General features: G+C 40.0%; 2 non-coding genes across 2 annotated transcripts; one reads left to right on the forward strand and one right to left on the reverse strand.

Moving 5' to 3' along the window:
- Positions 1–1,143: 1,143 nt before the first annotated feature.
- On the reverse strand, positions 1,144–1,247 carry LOC148577892 (small nucleolar RNA R71). Its single transcript, XR_015903792.1, has one exon. It is a non-coding gene; the product is annotated as a small nucleolar RNA R71 (small nucleolar RNA).
- Positions 1,248–9,795: 8,548 nt separating this feature from the next.
- On the forward strand, positions 9,796–9,903 carry LOC148577893 (small nucleolar RNA R71). The gene has a single exon (XR_015904245.1). It is a non-coding gene; the product is annotated as a small nucleolar RNA R71 (small nucleolar RNA).
- The last annotated feature ends 8,647 nt before the right edge of the window (positions 9,904–18,550 follow it).

Genomic DNA, 18,550 nt, shown 5'->3' on the forward strand with positions numbered 1-18,550 from the left:
CTTTTAGTTTCTTGTTAGTTAAGTCATCAACTTTAATTTTAAAAATCAAATCTTTTTTAAAATAAATTTCAATCATATCGTTTTCAAAACTTAATGTCAAAATCTTTCTCTAACTTCTTATCTTTTCAAAATTGATTTTCAAATCTTTTTCAATTAACCACTTGATTTGTTTGTTTTAAGTTTACAAAGTTTACTATTTTTTATCTTTTTCAAAACCATCTAACTACTTTTCTCTCTCTAATTTTCAAAAACCACTAATAACTTTTTCAAAATTCTTTTTAATTAACTAATTATTTTAAATTTTAATTTTATTCTTTTAATAAATTCGAATTCTAACTTAATTAATTAAATAAAATAAAAATATTTTCCTTCTCCCTCTTTTTAAAATTCGAAATTCTTCTCTCTCTCATCTCCTTCTATTTATTTTATTTATTTACTTACACTTCTCTTCTTCTTATAATTCGAACCCTCTCCCTCTCTCTGTGTTCGTATTCTTCCCATTCTATCTCTACCTCATTCTTCTATTCTTCTACTCAAATAAAGGAATCTATATACTGTGACAGAGGATTCCTCTTTTTTTTCTGTTCTCTTCTTTTTCATATGAGCAGGAACAAGGATAAGAACATTCTTGTTGAAGCTGATCCTGAACCTGAAAGGGCTCTAAAGAGGAAGCTAAGAGAAGCTAAAGCACAACACTCTAGAGAGGACCTAATAGGAATTTTCGAAAAAGAAGAAGACATGGCAGCCGAAAACAACAACAATAGTGGAGATGCAAGGAAGATGCTTGGTGACTTTACTGCACCAACTTCTGACTTCTCTAGAAGAAGTATCTCAATTCCTGCAATTGGAGCAAATAATTTTGACCTTAAGCCTCAATTAGTTTCTCTAATGCAGTAGAATTGCAAGTTTCATGGACTTCCATTGGAAGATCCTCATCAGTTCTTAGCTGAATTCTTGCAGATCTGTGATACTGTTAAGACCAATGGGGTTAATCCTGAGGTCTACAAACTTATGCTTTTCCCCTTTGCTGTAAGAGACAGACCTAGGATATGGTTGGACTCACAACCTATGGAAAGCCTGAACTCTTGGGAAAAGTTGGTCAATGCTTTCTTGGCCAAATTCTTTCCACCTCAAAAGATGAGCAAGCTTAGAGTGGAAGTCCAAATCTTCAGACAGAAGGAAGGTGAATCCCTCTATGAAGCTTGGGAAAGATACAAGCAATTGATCAGAAGGTGTCCTTCTGACATGCTATCAGAATGGAGCATCCTATGTATATTCTATGATGGTCTGTCTGAATTATCCAAGATGTCATTAGATCACTATGCTGGTGGATCTCTTTATCTGAAGAAGATGCCTGTAGAAGCCCAGGAACTCATTGAAATGGTTACATATAACCAGTTCATGTATATTTCTGAAAGAAATCCTGTGAATAATGGGATGACTCAGAAGAAAGGAGTTCTTGAGATTGATACTCTGAATGCCATATTAGCTCAGAATAAAATATTGACTCAGCAAGTCAATATGATTTCAGAATCTGACTGGAATGCAAGCTGCATCAGGCAGTACTAAAGAAACCTCCCCTGAAGGAAAAGCTTGTGACCTTGAGAATCCTGCAATTGAAGAGGTGAATTACATGGGAGAATCCTATGGAAACACCTATAATCCTTCATGGAGGAATAATCCTAATTTCTCATGGAAGGACCAACAGAAGCCTCAATAAGGCTTCAATAATAATAATGGTCAGGAATAGGTTCGGCAATAGCAAGCCTTTTCCATCATCCTCTGAGCAACATACAGAGAATTTTAAGCAGAGCCTCTCTGACTTAGCAACCATAGTCTCTGATCTATCTAAGACCACTCTCAATTTCATGACTGAAACAAGGTCCTCCATCAGAAATTTGGAGCCACAAGTGGGTCAGCTGAGTAAAAGAGTTACTAAAATCCCTCCTAGTACTCTCCCAAGCAATACAGAAGAGAATCCAAAGAGAGAGTGCAAGGCCATCAATATGTCCAACATGGCCGAACCTGTAGAGGGAGAAGAGACAGTGATTTCTAGTGAGGAAGACCTCCATGGACGTCTACTGGCCACTAAGGAGTTCCCTAACGAGGAACCACAGAAATCTGAGGCTCATACAAAGACCATAGAGATTCCACTGAACTTACTGATGCCATTCATGAGCTCTGATGAGTATTCTTTCTCTGAAGAGGATGAAGATATTATTGAAGAGCAAGTTGCTCAGTATTTAGGCGCAATCATGAAGCTGAATGCCAAGTTATTTGGAAATAAGACTTGGGAGGATGAACCTCCATTGCTCATCAATGAACTGAATGCTTTGGGGCAAATAAAGTTACCTCAGAAGAAACCGAATCCCGGAAAGTTCTTAATACCTTGTACCATAGGCACCATGACCTTTAAGAAGGCTCTGTGTGACCTGGGATCAAGAATAAACCTCATGCCACTCTCTGTAATGGAGAAACTAGGGATCTTTGAGGTACAAGCTGCAAGATTCTCACTAGAATTGGCAGACAAATCAAGGAAACAGGCTTATGGACTTGTAAAGGATGTCTTAATGAAGGTGGAAGGCTTGTACATCCATCCTGATTTCATAATCCTAGACACTGGGAAAGAGGAGGATGAATCCATTATCCTTGGAAGACCCTTCCTAGCCACAGCAGGAGCTGTGATTGACGTGGACAGAGGAGAGTTGGTCCTTCAATTGAATGAGGACTACCTTGTGTTTAAAGCTCAAGGATCTTATTCTGTAACCATGGAGAGGAAGCACGAAAAGCTTCTCTCAATACAGAGTTAAACAGAGCCCCCACACTCAACTTCAAAGTTTGGTGTTGGGAGGCCACCATTAAGCTCTGAGTCTCTGTGAAGCTCTCTAAGAGCTCACTGTCAAGCTATTGACATTAAAGAAGCGCTTATTGGGAGGCAATCCAATGTTATTTAATTATATTTATTTGTTTTCCATTGCTATTTTATGTTTTATTTAGGTAGATGATCATGTGAAGTCATAAAAACAACTGCAGAATTAAAGCGGAATAAAAAATAGCATCAAAAATAGCACACCCTGGAGGATAGGCTTACTTGCGTTTAAACGCCAGTAAGGATAGCAGAATGGGTGTTTAACGCCCAGTCTGGCAGCATTCTGGGCGTTAAACGCCAGAAATGATAGGCAGACTGGCGTTTAATGCCAGAAAAGGGTGTCTAGTGTCTGGCCGGAGTTAAACACCAGAAAGGGGCAGCAGACTGGCGTTTAACGCCAGGAAAGGTAGCAGAGCTGGCGTTCAATGCCAGAATTGGCATAGAGAGGGCGTTTAAACGCCAAGATGGTACAGGGAGCAAAATTCCTTGACACCTCAGGATCTGTGGACTAGTGCACGAAATTGTGATCTCTAAAATGGCGCCAAAAACTTGGTACGCACGAATGTAATCTCAACTCTTTGTCACAACTCCGCACAACTAACCAGCAAGTGCACTGGGTCGTCCAAGTAATAAACCTTACGTGAGTAAGGGTCGATCCCACGGAGATTGTCGGCTTGAAGCAAGCTATGGTCATCTTGTAAATCTCAGTCAGGCAGATTCAAATGGTTATGGGATTTTGATAATTAAATATAAATAAAATATAAAATAGGATAGAAATACTTATGTAATTCATTGGTGAGAATTTCAGATAAGCGTATGGAGATGCTTTGCTCCTTCTGAATCTCTGCTTTCTTACTTTCTTCATTCAATCATTCATACTCCTTTCGATGGCAAGCTGTATGTTGGGGGATCACCGTTGTCAACGACTATCATCTGTCCTCTCTGTGAAAATGGTCCAAATGCGCTGTCACTGCACGGCTAATTATCTGTTGGTTCTCGATCATGTTGGAATAGGATCCATTGATCCTTTTGCGTCTGTCACTACGGCCAACACTCGCGAGTTTGAAGCTCGTCACAGTCATCCCTTCCCAGATCCTACTCGGAATACCACAGACAAGGTTTAGACTTTCCGGATCTCAGGAATGGCGGCCAATAATTCCAGCCTATACCACGAAGGTTTTAATCTTAGATTAGAAACCCAAGAGATACACATTCAAGCTTGTTTGCATGTAGAACGGAAGTGGTTGTCAGGCACACGTTCATAGGTGAGAATGGTGATAGGTGTCACATAATCATCACATTCATCATGTTCTTGTGTGCGAATGAATATCTTAGAGAAGAAATAGGCTTGAGTTGAACAGAAAAACAATAGTACTTTGCATTAATTCTTGAGGAACAGTAGAGCTCCACACCTTAATCTATGGGGTGTAGAAACTCCACCGTTGAAAATACATTAGTGAAAGGTCTAGGCATGGCCATGAGGCCAACCTCCATTGTCTAAGGTCTAAACGTTCCAAAGATGAAAAGATGATAGCAAAAGGTCCTATTTATAATGAACTAGTAACCTAGGGTTTACAGAAATGAGTAAATGATACAGAAATCCACTTCCGGGCCCACTTAGTGTGTGCTTGGGCTGAGCATTGACGCTTTCACATATAGAGACTTTTCTTGGAGTTAAACGCCAGCTTTTGTGCCAGTTTGGGCGTTTAACTCCAGCTTTTATGCCAGTTCTGGCGTTTTGACGCTAGAATTTTTATGCTGACTTGGAACGCCAGTTTGGGCCATCAAAGCTCGGGAAAAGTATGAACTATTATATATTTCTGGAAAGCCTATGATGTCTACTTTCTAACGCAATTGAGAGCGCGCCAATTGAGCTTCTGTAGCTCGAGAAAATCCACTTTGAGTACAGGGAGGTCAGAATCCAACAGCATCTGCAGTCCTTTTTCAGCCTCTGAATCAGATTTTTGCTCAGGTCCCTCAATTTCAGCCAGAAAATACTTGAAATCATAGAAAAACACACAAATTAATAGTAAGTCCAAAAATGTGAATTTTGAATAAAAACTAATAAAAATATACTAAAAAGTAATTAAAACATACTAAAAACTACCTAAAAACAATGCCAAAAAGCGTATAAATTATCCGCTCATCACAACACCAAACTTAAGTTGTTGCTTGTCCCCAAGCAACTGAAAATCAAATAGGATAAAAAGAAGAGAATATACTATAAATTCCAAAATATCAATGAAACTTAGCTCCAATTAGATGAGCGGGACTAGTAGCTTTTTGCCTCTGAACAGTTTTAGCATCTCACTTTATCCTTTGAAGTTTAGAATGATTGGCATCTATAGGAACTCAGAATTTAGATAGTGTTATTGATTCTCCTAGTTCAGTATTGTTGATTCTTGAACACAGTTACTTTATGAGTCTTGGCCGTGACCCTAAGCATTTTGTTTTCCAGTATTACCACCGGATACATAAATGCCACAGACACATAACTTGGTGAACCTTTTCAGACTGTGACTCAACTTTGCTAGAGTCCCCAATTAGAGGTGTCCAGAGCTCTTAAGCACACTCTTTTTGCTTTGGACCACAACTTTAACTGCTCAGTCTCAAGCTTTTCACTTGACACCTTCACGCCACAAGCACATGGTTAGGGACAGCTTGGTTTAGCCGCTTAGGCTAGGATTTTATTCCTTTGGGCCCTCCTATCCACTGATGCTCAAAGCCTTAGATCCTTTTTACCCTTGCCTTTTGGTTTAAAGGGTTACTGGCTTTTTCTGCTTGCTTTTTCTTTTTCTTTCTTTTTCTTTTCTCCATTTTTCTTTTTTTCTTTTTTTTTCGCAAGCTTCTTCTTTTTCACTGCTTTTTCTTGCTTCAAGAATCAATTTTATGATTTTTTAGATCATCAATACCATTTCTCCTTTTTTATTATTCTTTCAAGAGCCAACAATTTTAACATTCATAAACAACAATATCAAAAATATGCACTGTTCAAGCATTCATTCAGAAAACAAAAGTATTGCCACCACATCAAAATAATTAAACTAGTTTCAAGGATGAATTCGAAATCATGTACTTCTTGTTCTTTTGTTTTTAGATCATTTTTTATTTTAAGAAAGGTGATGGATTCATAGGACATTCATAGCTTTAAGGCATAGACACTTAAACACTAGTGATCATGTAATAAGACACAAACATAAATAAAACATAAAGAATAATTTTCAAAAAATAGAGAAATAAGAACAAGGAAATTAAAGAACGGGTCCACCTTAGTGATGGCGGCTTGTTCTTCCTCTTAAAGATCTTATGGAGTGCTTGAGCTCCTCAATGTCTCTTCCTTGCCTTTGTTGCTCCTCCCTCATGATTCTTTGGTCTTTTCTAATTTCATGGAGGAGGATGGAATGCTCTTGGTGCTCCACCCTTAGTTGTCCCATGTTGGAACTCAATTCTCCTAGGGAGGTGTTGATTTGCTCCCAATAATTTTGTGGAGGAAAGTGCATCCCTTGAGGCATCTCAGGGATTTCAAGATGAGGAATTTTCTCATGCTCTTGTCCATGAGTGGGCTCTCTTGTTTGCTCCATCCTTTTCTTAGTGATGGGCTTGTCCTCATCAATGAGGATGTCTTCCTCTATGTCAATTCCAGCTGAATTGCAGAGGTGACAAATGAGATGAGGGAAGGCTAACCTTGCCAAAGTAGAGGACTTGTCCGCCACCTTGTAAAGTTCTAGGGATATAACCTCATGAACTTCTACTTCCTCTCCAATCATGATGCTATGGATCATGATAGCCCGGTCTATAGTAACTTTAGACCGGTTGCTAGTAGGAATAATAGAGCGTTGGATGAACTCCAACCTTCTCCTAGCCACGGGCTTGAGGTCATGCCTTCTTAGTTGAATCGGCTTCCCTCTTGACTCTCTCTTCCATTGAGCGCCCTCTTCACAAATGTCTATGAGGACTTGGTCCAACCTTTGATCAAAGTTGACCCTTCTAGTATCGGGGCGTGCATCTCCTTGCATCATAGGTAAGTTGAATGGCAACCTTACATTTTTCAGACTGAAATCTAAGCATTTCCCCCGGACCATTGTAAGCCAATTCTTTGGGTCCGGGTTCACACTTTGATCATGGTTCTTGGTGATCCATGCATTGGCATAAAACTCTTGAACCATTAAGATCCCGACTTATTGAATGGGGTTGGTGAGAATTTCCCAACCTCTTCTTCGAATCTCATGTCGGATCTCCGGATATTCACCCTTTTTGAGCTTGAAAGGGACTTCAGGGATCACCTTCTTCTTGGCCACAACTTCATAGAAGTGGTTTTGATGGACCTTTGAGATGAATCTCTCCATCTCCCATGACTCGGAGGTGGAAGCTTTTGCCTTCCCTTTCCTCTTTCTAGAGGTTTCTCCGGCCTTAGGTGCCATAATTGGTTATGGAAAAACAAAAAGCTTTAGCTTTTCCCACACCAAAATTAGAAGGTTTGCTCATCCTCGAGCAAAAGAAGAAAGAAGAAAGTAGAATAAGAGGAAATAGAGGAGATAGAGGGGGTTTAGTGGTTTGGCCAAGGGGGTAGTGGTGTGTATGTTGTGTGAAAATGAAGGTGGTGAGTAGGGGTATTTATAGAGTAAGGGGGAGAGGGGGTTCGGCTATGTAGGGGAGGGTTTTGGGAGGGAAATGGTTTGAATTTGAATAGTGAGGTAGGTGGGGTTTAATGATGGATGGATGTGGGTTGATTGGTGAAGGGTATTATGGGAAAGCGTGTTTTGGGAAGGTGTGAAGAAGAGAGAGAGAGATGAGGTAGGTAGGGATCCTGTAGGGTCCACAGATCCTGAGGTATCAAGGATTTCTCATCCATGCACCATGTTGGTGTGTAAACGCCCCCTTGATTGCCAATCCTGGCGTTAAACGCCAGGTTGCTGCCCATTTATGGCGTTTAACACCAGCTTTTCTCCCTTTCTATCGTTTAAACGCCAGCTTTTCTCCCTTTTCTGGCGTTAAACGCCAGCTCTGTGCCCATTTTTGGCGTTAAACGCCAGTCTGGTGCCCATTTCTAGCGTTAAACGCCCATTCTGCTACCCTTACTGGCGTTTAAACGCCAGTAAGCTTTTCCTCCAGGATGTGCTATTTTTAATACTGTTTTTCATTTTGTTTTTGCTTTTTCAGTTGTTTTTGTGGCTTCACATGATCATCAACCTACAAAAAACATAAAATAATAATGAAAAATAAATAGATATAATTAAATAAAATTGGGTTTCCTCCCAACAAGCTCTTCTTTAATGTCAATAGCTTGACAGTGGGCTCTCATGGAGCCTCACAGATACTCAGAGCATGATGATAGCCTCCCAACACCAAACTTAGAGTTTGAATGTGGGGGCTCTATTTGACTCTTCATTGAGAGAAGCTTTTCATGCTTCCTTTCAATGGTTACAGAGGGAGATCCTAGAGCTTTAAACACAAGGGAGTCCTCATTCATGTGAAGGACCAATTCTACTCTATCAACATCAATCACAGCTTTTGCTGTGGCTAGGAAGGGTCTGCCAAGGATGATGGATTCATCCATACACTTCCCAGTGTCTAGGATTTTGAAATTAGCAGGGATGTAGTGGCCTTCAACCTTTACTAAGACATCCCCTACAAGTGCATAAGCCTGTTTCCGTGAATTGTCTGCTATCTCTAGTGAGATTCTTGCAGCTTGTACCTCAAGGATCCTTAGTTTCTCCATCACAGAGAGTGGCATGAGGATTATACTTGACCCCAGGTCACACAGAACCTTCTCAAAGGTCATGGTGCCTATGGTACAAGGTATTGAGAACTTTATAGGATTCTGTCTCTTCTGAGGTAATCTCTGCCTAGTCAAGTCATCCAGTTCTTTGGTGAGCAAGGGGGGTTCATCCTCCCAAGTCTAATTACCAAATAACTTGGCATTTAGTTTCATGATTGCTCTAAGGTACTTAGCAACTTGCTCTTCAGTAACATCTTCATCCTCTTCAAAGGAAGAATACTCATCAGAGCTCATGAATGGCAGAAGTAAACTCAATGGAATCTCTATGGTATCTGTACGAGCCTCATATTTCCATGGTTCCTCATTAGGGAACTCCTTGGAGGCTAGTGGACGTCCATTGAGGTCTTCCTCAGTAGAAATCACTGCCTTTCCCTCCTCTATGCATTTGGCCATGTGAGACATGTTTATGGCCTTGCATTCTCTCTTTGGGTTATCTTCTGTATTGCTTGGGAGAGTACTAGGAGGGAGTTCAGTAACTTTCTTACTTAGCTGACCCACTTGTGCCTCCAAATTTCTAATAGAGGACCTTGTTTTAGTCATGAAACTTTGAGTGGTCTTAGTTAAATCAGAGATTATGGTTGCTAAATCAGATTGGCTCTGCTTAGAATTCTCTGTCTGTTGCTATGAAGATGATGGAAAAGGCTTGCTATTGCTAAACCTATTTCTTCTACCATTACTGTTATTAAAGCCTTGTTGAGGCCTCTGTTGGTCCTTCCATGAGAGATTTGGATGATATCTCCATGAAGGATTATAGGTGTTTCCATAGGGTTCTCCCATGTAATTCACCTCTTCCATTGCTGGGTTCTCAGGATCATAAGCTTCATCTTCAGATGAAGCTTTTTTTGTACTGCCTGTTGCTGCTTGCATTCCAGACAGACTCTGAGAAATCATATTGACTTGCTGAGTCAATATTTTGTTCTGAGCCAATATGACATTCAGAGTATCAATCTCAAGAACTCCTTTCTTCTGATTTGTCCCATTATTCACAAGATTCCTTCAGAAGTGTACATGAATTGGTTATTTGCAACCATTTCAATGAGCTCCTGAGCTTCTTCAGATGAAGAGATCCTCCAGCAGAGCTGTCCAATGACATCTTGGACAGTTCAGATAGACCATCATAGAAGATACCTATGATGCTCCTTTTTGAAAGCATGTCAGAAGGACACCTTCTCATCAATTGCTTGTATCTTTCCCAAGCTTCATAGAGGGATTCACCTTCCTTCTGTCTGAAGGTCTGGACTTCCACTCTAAGCTTACTCAATTTTTGAGATGGAAAGAATTTGGCCAGAAAAGCACTGACCAGCTTTTCCCAAGAGTTCAGGCTTTCCTTAGGTTGTGAATCCAACCATATTCTAGCTCTATCTCTTACAGCAAAGGGAAAAAGCATAAGCTTGTAGACCTCGGGATCAACCCCACTGGTCTTGACAGTGTCACAGATTTACAAAAATTCAGCCAAAAATTGATGACGATCTTCCAATGGAAATCCATGAAATTTGCAATTCTGTTGCATCAGAGAAACTAGTTGAGGCTTAAGCTCAAAGTTGTTTGCTCCAATGGCAGGGATAGAGATGCCTCTCCCATAGAAGTCGGGAGTAGGTGCAGTAAAGTCACCAAGCACCTTCCTTGCATTGTTGGCATTGTTGTTATTTTCGGCTGCCATGTCTTCTTCTTGTTTGAAAATTTCTATTAGGTCCTCTCCAGAGAGCTGTGCTTTAGCTTCTCTTTGCTTTCTCTTCAAGGTCCTTTCAAGTTCAGGATCAGCTTCAACAAGAATGCCTTTGTCTTTGCTCCTGCTCATATGAAAGAGAAAAGAAGAAAGTATGGAATCCTCTATGTCACAGTATAGAGATTGGCATTCAACTTGCCAATAATGCAAGGAGATCATCACCCTTTCACTAGAAGAGTCAACTTTGATCAAAGGTTGGACCAAGTCCTCATGGACATCTGTGTGGAAGGAGCTCAATGGAAGAGAGACTCAAGAGACAAGACGGTTCCATTGAGAAGGCCTGACCTCAAACTCGTGGCTAGGAGATGGTTGGAGTTCATCAAACGCTCTGTCATTTCTACTAGCAACCAGTCAAAAGTTACTGTAGACCGGGCCATCATGATCCATAGTATCATGATTGGTGAGGAAGTAGAAGTTCATGAGATCATACCTCTAGAACTCTACAAGGTGGCGGACAAGCCCTCCACTTTGGCAAGGTTAGCCTTCCCTCATTTCATCTGTAACCTATGCAATTCAGCTGGAATTGTCATAAAGGAAGACATCCTCATTGAAGAGGACAAACCCATCACTAAAAAGAGGATGGATCAAACAAGAGAGCACACTCATGGACCTCAACAAGAGCATGAGGAAATTCCTCATCAAGAAATCCCTGAGATACCTCAAGGGATGCACTTTCTTCCACACAACTATTGGGAGCAACTTAACACTTCTTTAGGAGAACTGAGTTCCAACATGGGGCAACTAAGGATAGAGCACCAAGAGCACTCCATTATCCTCAATGAAATCAGAGAGGACCAAAAGGCCATGACAGAGGAGCAACAAAGACAAGGAAGAGACATAGAGGAGCTCAAGCACTCCATAAGATCTTCAAGAGGAAGAACTAGCCGCCATTACTAAGGTGGACCCGTTCTTTAGTTTCCTTGTTCTTATTTTCTTGTCTTTCGATTTCCATGCTTTATGTTTTATCTATGTTTGTGTCTTTATTACATGATCATTAGTGTCTAGTGTCTATGTCTTAAAGCTATGAATGTCCTATGAATCCTTCACCTTTCTTAAATGAAAAATGTTTTCTGAAAAAGAAAAAGAAGTACATGAATTTCGAAATCTATCTTGAAAATAATCTAATTATTTTGATGTTGTGGCAATACTTTTGTTTTCTGAATGAATGCTTGAACAGTGCATATTTTTGATACTGTTGTTTATGAATGTTAAAATTGTTGGCTTTTGAAAAATATTATTGATAATCTGAAAAATCATAAAATTGATTCTTGAAGCAAGAAAAAGCAGTGAAAAGCTTGCAGAAAAAAAAAAGAAGAAAAGAAAAAAGTGGCAAAAAAAAGAAGGAAAAAGAAAAAAAAAAGAAAAAGCAAGCAGAAAAAGTCAATAACCCTTTAAACCGAAAGGGAAGGGTAAAAAAGGATCTAAGGCTTTGAGCATTAATGAATAGGAGGGCACAAAGGAATGAAATCCTGGCCTAAGCGGCTAAACCAAGCTGTCCCTAACCATGTGCTTGTGCCGTGAAGGTGTCAAGTGAAAAGCTTGAGACTGAGTGGTTAAAGTTGTGGCCAAAGCAAAAAGAGTGTGCTTAAGAGCTCTGGACACCTCTAACTGGGGACTCTAGCAAAGCTGAGTCACAATCTGAAAAGGTTCACCCAGTTATGTGTCTGTGGCATTTATGTAACCGGTGGTAATACTGGAAAACAAAATCCTTAGGGTCATGGCCAAGACTCATAAAGTAGTTGTGTTCAAGAATCAACATACTGAACTAAGAGAATCAATAACACTATCTGAATTCTGAGTTCCTATGGATGCCAATCATTCTGAACTTCAAAGGATAAAGTGAGATGCCAAAACTGTTCAGAAGCAAAAAGCTACTAAGTCCCGCTCATCTAATTGGAACTGAGCTTCATTGATATTTGAGATTTATTGTATATTCTTATCTTTTTATCCTATTTTGTTTTTAGTTACTTGGGGACAAGCAACAATTTAAGTTTGGTGTTGTGATGAGCGGATAATTTATACCCTTTTTGGCATTATTTTTACATAGTTTTTAATATGATTTAGCTACTTTTTTTTATATTTTTATTAGTTTTTATTCAAAAATCACATTTATGGAATTTACTATGAGTTTGTGTGTTTTTCTATGATTTCAGGTATTTTCTGGCTGAAATTGAGGGACCTGAGCAAAAATCTGATTCAGAGGCTGAAAAAGGACTACAGATGCTGTTGGATTCTGACCCTTCTGCACTCGAAGTTGATTTTCTGGAGCTACAAAAAACCAATTGGCACGTTCTCAATTGCGTTTGAAAGTAGACATCTTGGGCTTTCCGGAAATATATAATAGTTCATACTTTGCCTGATATTTGATGGCCCAAACTGGCGCTAAAAGCCAGCCTAAAACTTTCTGGCGTAAAACGCCAGAACTGGCACCAGAATTGGAGTTAAACGCCCAAACTGGCACCCAAGGTGGCGTTTAACTCCAAGAATGGCCTATGCACGTGAAAGCTTCAATGCTCAGCCCAAGCACACACCAAGTGGGCCCCAGAAGTGGATTTATGCACTATCTACGCTTAGTTACTTATTTTCTGTAAACCCTAGTAACTAGTTTAGTATAAATAGCACTTTTACTATTGTATTCGTATTTAGAGCTGAGACCATTGTTCACGTTTTGGAGGCTGGCCTCACGGCCATGCCTAAACTATTTTCACTTATGTATTTTCTACGGTGGAGTTTCTACACCCCATAGATTAAGGTGTGGAGCTCTGCTGTTCTTCATGAATTAATGCAAGTACTATTGTTTTTCTATTCAATCACGCTTGATTCTATTTTTAAGATACTCACTCATAATTCAATCTGGAGAATGATATGATCTGTGACACTCATCATTATTCTCAACTCTATGAACGCGTGCCTGACAACCACTTCCGTTCTATTTGAGCTCAACGTAGTCATTGGGCGATAGCTTGAGTGCGTATCTCTTGGATATCTAATACACGGACCGAGTCTGTGAGATTAGTATCTTTGTGGTATAGGCTAAAACCAATTGGCAGCATTCCTGGGATCCGAAAAGTCTAAACCTTGTTTGTGGTATTCCGAGTAGGATCTGGGAAGGGATGACTGTGACGAGCTTCAAACCTGCGAATGTTGGACACAGTGACAGTATGCAAAAGGACAAGGGTCCTATTCCGACGCTAGTGGGAACCGACAGATGATTAGCCGTGCGGTAGCTGTACATGGTATTTTTCATCCGAGACGAGAAATCCGACAGTTGATTATCCGTGCAGAGATCGTACCTGGTATTTTTCATCCGAGAGGATCATACAGCTTGCCATGGAAGGGAGCACACATGGTTGAAAGAAGGAAATAGGAAAGAAGAGGTTCAGAAGCAACAAAGCATCTCCAAACGCTTATCTGAAATTTTCACCAATGAATTACATAAGTAACTTTATTTTATTTTATGTTTATTTATCATTTAATTATCAATACTCATAACCATTTGAATCCGCCTGACTAAGATTTACAATATGACCATAGCTTGCTTCAAGCCTACAGTCTCTATGGGATCGACCTTTACTCACGTAAGGTATTACTTGGACGACCTAGTGCACTTGTTGGTTAGTTGTGCAGAGTTGTAAAAAGTGTGAATGACGATTTTCCCACACCACAAGTCGAGGCATCCAGGTAAAAAAAAAGGAGACTCAAATCCCTAGGGGGAGTAGTTTTAAAGACTCGGCCTGAAAAGTATGAAGCCTTGATATTCTTGCAGAAAATCAATGACAAATGCTTTGGGGGTAATGGAAAGAAAGAAGAAATAGAATCAATTTGTTCTTGGATTGTTAAAGGGCCTAATAAAGAATGTAATACTTCATTAACTAAAACTGGCAGGAATATGTGGTGGCACCGGAGATCAGAGGTCTTTGCATTTGGTTTGGGGCTCTCAAGGCTCCATCTTCACTGTGGAACTGCACCACTTCAGTCACTAACGGAGGAAGGAGAATGACTTTATCACCATCTTCGTGAGAACGAGGAGCAACAGCCATGGTTGCTGATGAAGAAGAAGCGGCGGTAATAGCCGACTTTGAACTTGAGTGAGGCATGGACTGGGAAGCCATGGAAGATGTGTCGTTCAGAGAGGAAAGAGATTAGGGTTTTGGAAGCACAAGTTTTTAAAAAATTAGGGATGATATGATTGAAAAAGTAATGATGGAGTGAGGAGTACCCTATTGAAGAAATGACACATTAAAGCCCAAGGAACGTTATGTATTCCCAGAAAAGCGCGCGTCATTTTAAATGATGCGTAATTATCCTTTCAAATTCTAAGAATTTGAAAAGGTTGCATGTACTTGGAACGCGGAATATTAAAACTTGTATTTTTGAATAAAATAACAAGTTTTAAAGGGACAATTTGTTGGCACGAAAGAACATAGAGTGTGGTGCGCAAAATTTAGAACTCCGCACAGCTTAACCGGCAAGTGCACCGGGTCATTCAAGTAATATCTCAGGTGAGTGAAGGTCGATCCCACGAGGACAGTTGGACTGAGCAAGCAGTGGTTATCCTACAGATCTTAGTCAGGCGAATAGAAAGTTGATTGGTTGTTGTTGAATGCGCATAAAATAAATAAGAAAGCAGTAAAGAAATAGCGAAGAAACAATAGGGAGAAATCAGTTAAGGCTTCGGAGATTTCTTATCTTTCGGGATTAACCTTTCTTACTGTCTATTCCAATTATGAATGATTCATATCATGGCAAGTGATGAGCGGATATTTTATAGGCTTTTTGGCATCATTTTCATATAGTTTTTAGCATGTTTTGTTTACTTTTTATTTAATTTTCACAGGATTTAGTGTTAAATTCACATTTTTGGATTTTACTTTGAGTTTGGGTGTTTTTATGCAATTTCAGATATTTTCTGGCTGAAATTGAGGAGCTAGAGCAAAAGTCTGACTCAGAGACAGAGAAAGAACTGCAGATGCTGTTCGGATCTGACCTCCTTGCACTCGGAAGAGCTTTTCTGGAGCTACAGAAGTCCAAATGGAGCATTCTCAATGGCTATGGAAAATGGACATCAAGAGATTTCCAGCAATATATAATAGTCTAAACTTAGCTTCAGATTAGAAGGCCCAAAACTGGCATCCAACGCCAGCCTCCTGCCCCTTTTAAGTCGTCCAGCGCCCAAGGAGAAGAGACCAGCGTCCAAACGCCCAAAGAGGACCTCCTAGCCAGCGTTCAACACCCTAGAGGCCTCCTAGCACGTGAATCTCATCAAATCTCAGCCCAAACACTCACCAAGTGGGCCCCAGAAGTTGATTTTATCACTAAAAAGACTATTTTACCCTTACTAGTCATTAGTTTAGTATTTAAAGGAGAAGATCACCCTTGTTTAGGAACTTCTGCCATCTCTTCCAGCATAATTCAAATTCTATTATTGTATTTCCTATCAGTATGAGTTTTTAAACCTCCTAGGTTGAGGGGAGGAGCCCTGCTGAGTTCTATGAATTAATAAAAGTATTACTGTTTCTCTTCAATCTGTGTTTGATTTAATTCTAAGATGTATATTCGTTCTTCAATATGATGAATGGGATGATCTGTGACAATCAGCTCCGTTCATCATATTAAGACAGCATGCCTGACAACCACCCGTGTCTACTTAGGTTCGTGTGAATACGTGACTGGAAAACATCGAACCGCTACTTAGATGGCTAGTCCACGACTTCATTGGGGACTTCTCGAGACACCAGTTCAGCCAAGGTATGGGGAGATTAGGGTCTCTGTGGTAGAGGCTAGAACCCAAAGGAGCAGCATTCTCTGATCCGGAAGATCTGACCTTGTCTGTGGCGCTTTGAGTAGGATCATTAAGGAGAATGGACTGCAGGAGCTTCAGCCTCAATCAGACTGGATGCGCACTAACCCTGGTGTTCAGATCTGGAGGAGCATTGACGACCTCTCAAGAAAGCCGTTGATCACATATAACTTGCCATTGAAGAAATCATTCACAATTGAAGAAGATAGTAAGACCAGAGTTAATTCAGAAGGACAAAGCAACTCCAAGCCTTAACCATCTTCCTATCCCTGATTATAATTTAATTTACAAAGAATTTTATACACTTTTATTCCTTTCATGTTAACCTAGTTTAGATCTCATAAATCCAACAACTTCTTGATTCGCCTGACTAAGACCTGGAAGACAACCATAGCTTGCTTCAAATCACTATCCTTGTGGGATCGACCCTGACTCACTCAGGTATTACTTGGACAACCCAGTGCATTTGCTGGTTCAGCTGTACGAAGCATGGGATTCATGCACCAGCAAGCTGTAAGTGATTAACGCCACGCTAATGCTCATTAATCTCCTCCGATCCAGATCAACTGCCACGCTAATGGACATTCAATCTGAACGAGGGTGAAGATCTAGCAATTCAATCTCTGATGATCCTACTCAAAATGCCACAGACAAGGTCAGATCTTCCAGATCGGAGAATGAAGCTTTATGATTCTAGCTTATACCATAAAGGTCCTAATCGCCCTAGACCTCGGCTGAACAGATGTTCCCATGTCCCTAACGAGATTGTAGATTAGCCGTCTAAGAGATGTAATCTCAAGCTTGTAGTTCACTGCTATCCCTCTCGAGACTCGCAAGAACTCATGTAGAACAAGGGGTCATATGCTAGTTCCACCCCAGATTCATAAGGATTGAAGAACAAAAAATGCATCTTAGAATGGAATCAAACATAGATTGAAATAGAAACATTAATATTATTAATCCATAAGAATTAGCAGAGCTCCTAAACTTAACCTAGGAGGTTTAGTGACTTATGCTTTGCAGAAAAGAAATATGAAACGTGTAAAGGGTCAATAGTTCCTAACAAGGGTGAACTCTTGTCTATATATACTAATCTAATGACTAAGGCTTACAAAAATAAGATAAACTGGACTCCTGGTGTGAAAATCCTCTTCCTATGCCCACTTGGTGAGTGTTTGGGTTGAGCTTGGGGTGAATTCACGTGCTTGGACTCCTCTTCGGGCGTTGAACGCCAGATTTGGTCCATTTTGGGCGTTCAACACCAAGCTTGCTCATTTTGGTGCATTGAACGACGGGCAAGGGATGATTTGGGCATTCAACGCCCGTTTTGGGAGTTGGCCCTGGAAAACCCTGGAAGTTAGTTTTCCAACACCGTTAAGAGCGCCTCATTTGGATCTCTTTAGCTCAAGATATGCTCGTTGGAATGCACGGAGGTCAGGATCTGATAGCATCTGCTAGCCTTTCTTTGCCTCTGAATCTGACTTTGCCAAAACTTGCAGTTTTCGCCCAGAAATTACCTGAAATCACAAGAAAAATACCAAAACTCATAGTAGCATCCAAAAAGTAAATTTTTCACTAAAACCTATTAAAACACATTAAAACTTAATGAAATCTACTAAAAATTCTAAGAAAACATTGCCAAAAAGCGTATAAAATATCCACTCATCACAACACCAAACTTAAACTTTTGCTTGTCCTCAAGCAACTAAAAACACAATAGGAACAATGGAAGAGAAGAATACAATAAGTCTTAGGGTTGTCAATGAATCTCTGTTCCAACTACTGAATGGGGCTAATAGCTATTTGCTTTTAAACAATTTTGGAATCTCACTTTCCTTTGAAGCTCAAAAGTATTGACATCCCTTGGAACTCGAATCTGGATGATATTATTGATTCTCTTAGTTTAGCTTTTCTTGATTCTTGAACACAACTTCTTTTCTAGTCTAGCCGTGACCCTAAGCATTTTGTTTTCCCATATTACCACCGGATACATAAATGCCATAGATACTTAACTAGGGGGAACCCTTGGATTCGACTTTAGCTTTGCTTTATGTCCCAGACAATGGTGTCCAGAGTTCTTAGGCGTACTCTTTTACTTTTGAGATCACGACTTTAACTGCTCAGTCTCAAGCTTTTCTCTTGATACCTTCACACCACAAGCATTTAGTCAAGGGAAGCAGCTCATTTGAACTTTTGAGGCCAAAATTTTTTTTTTGTTTTGACCCTCCTAACCATTGATGCTCAAAGCCTTGGATCTTGATCTTTTGATTTTTCTTTTCGAGCTTTTTATTTTGCTTTTTCATTTTTTTTTCGCTGCTTTTTCTTGCTTCAAGAATCAATATTTTGGAATTTTCAGATCACCAATAATACTTCCCT

The sequence above is a fragment of the Arachis ipaensis genome, chromosome B1, assembly GCF_059453495.1.
Source record: "Arachis ipaensis isolate K30076 ecotype BB chromosome B1, ASM5945349v1, whole genome shotgun sequence".
NCBI lineage: Eukaryota > Viridiplantae > Streptophyta > Magnoliopsida > Fabales > Fabaceae > Arachis > Arachis ipaensis.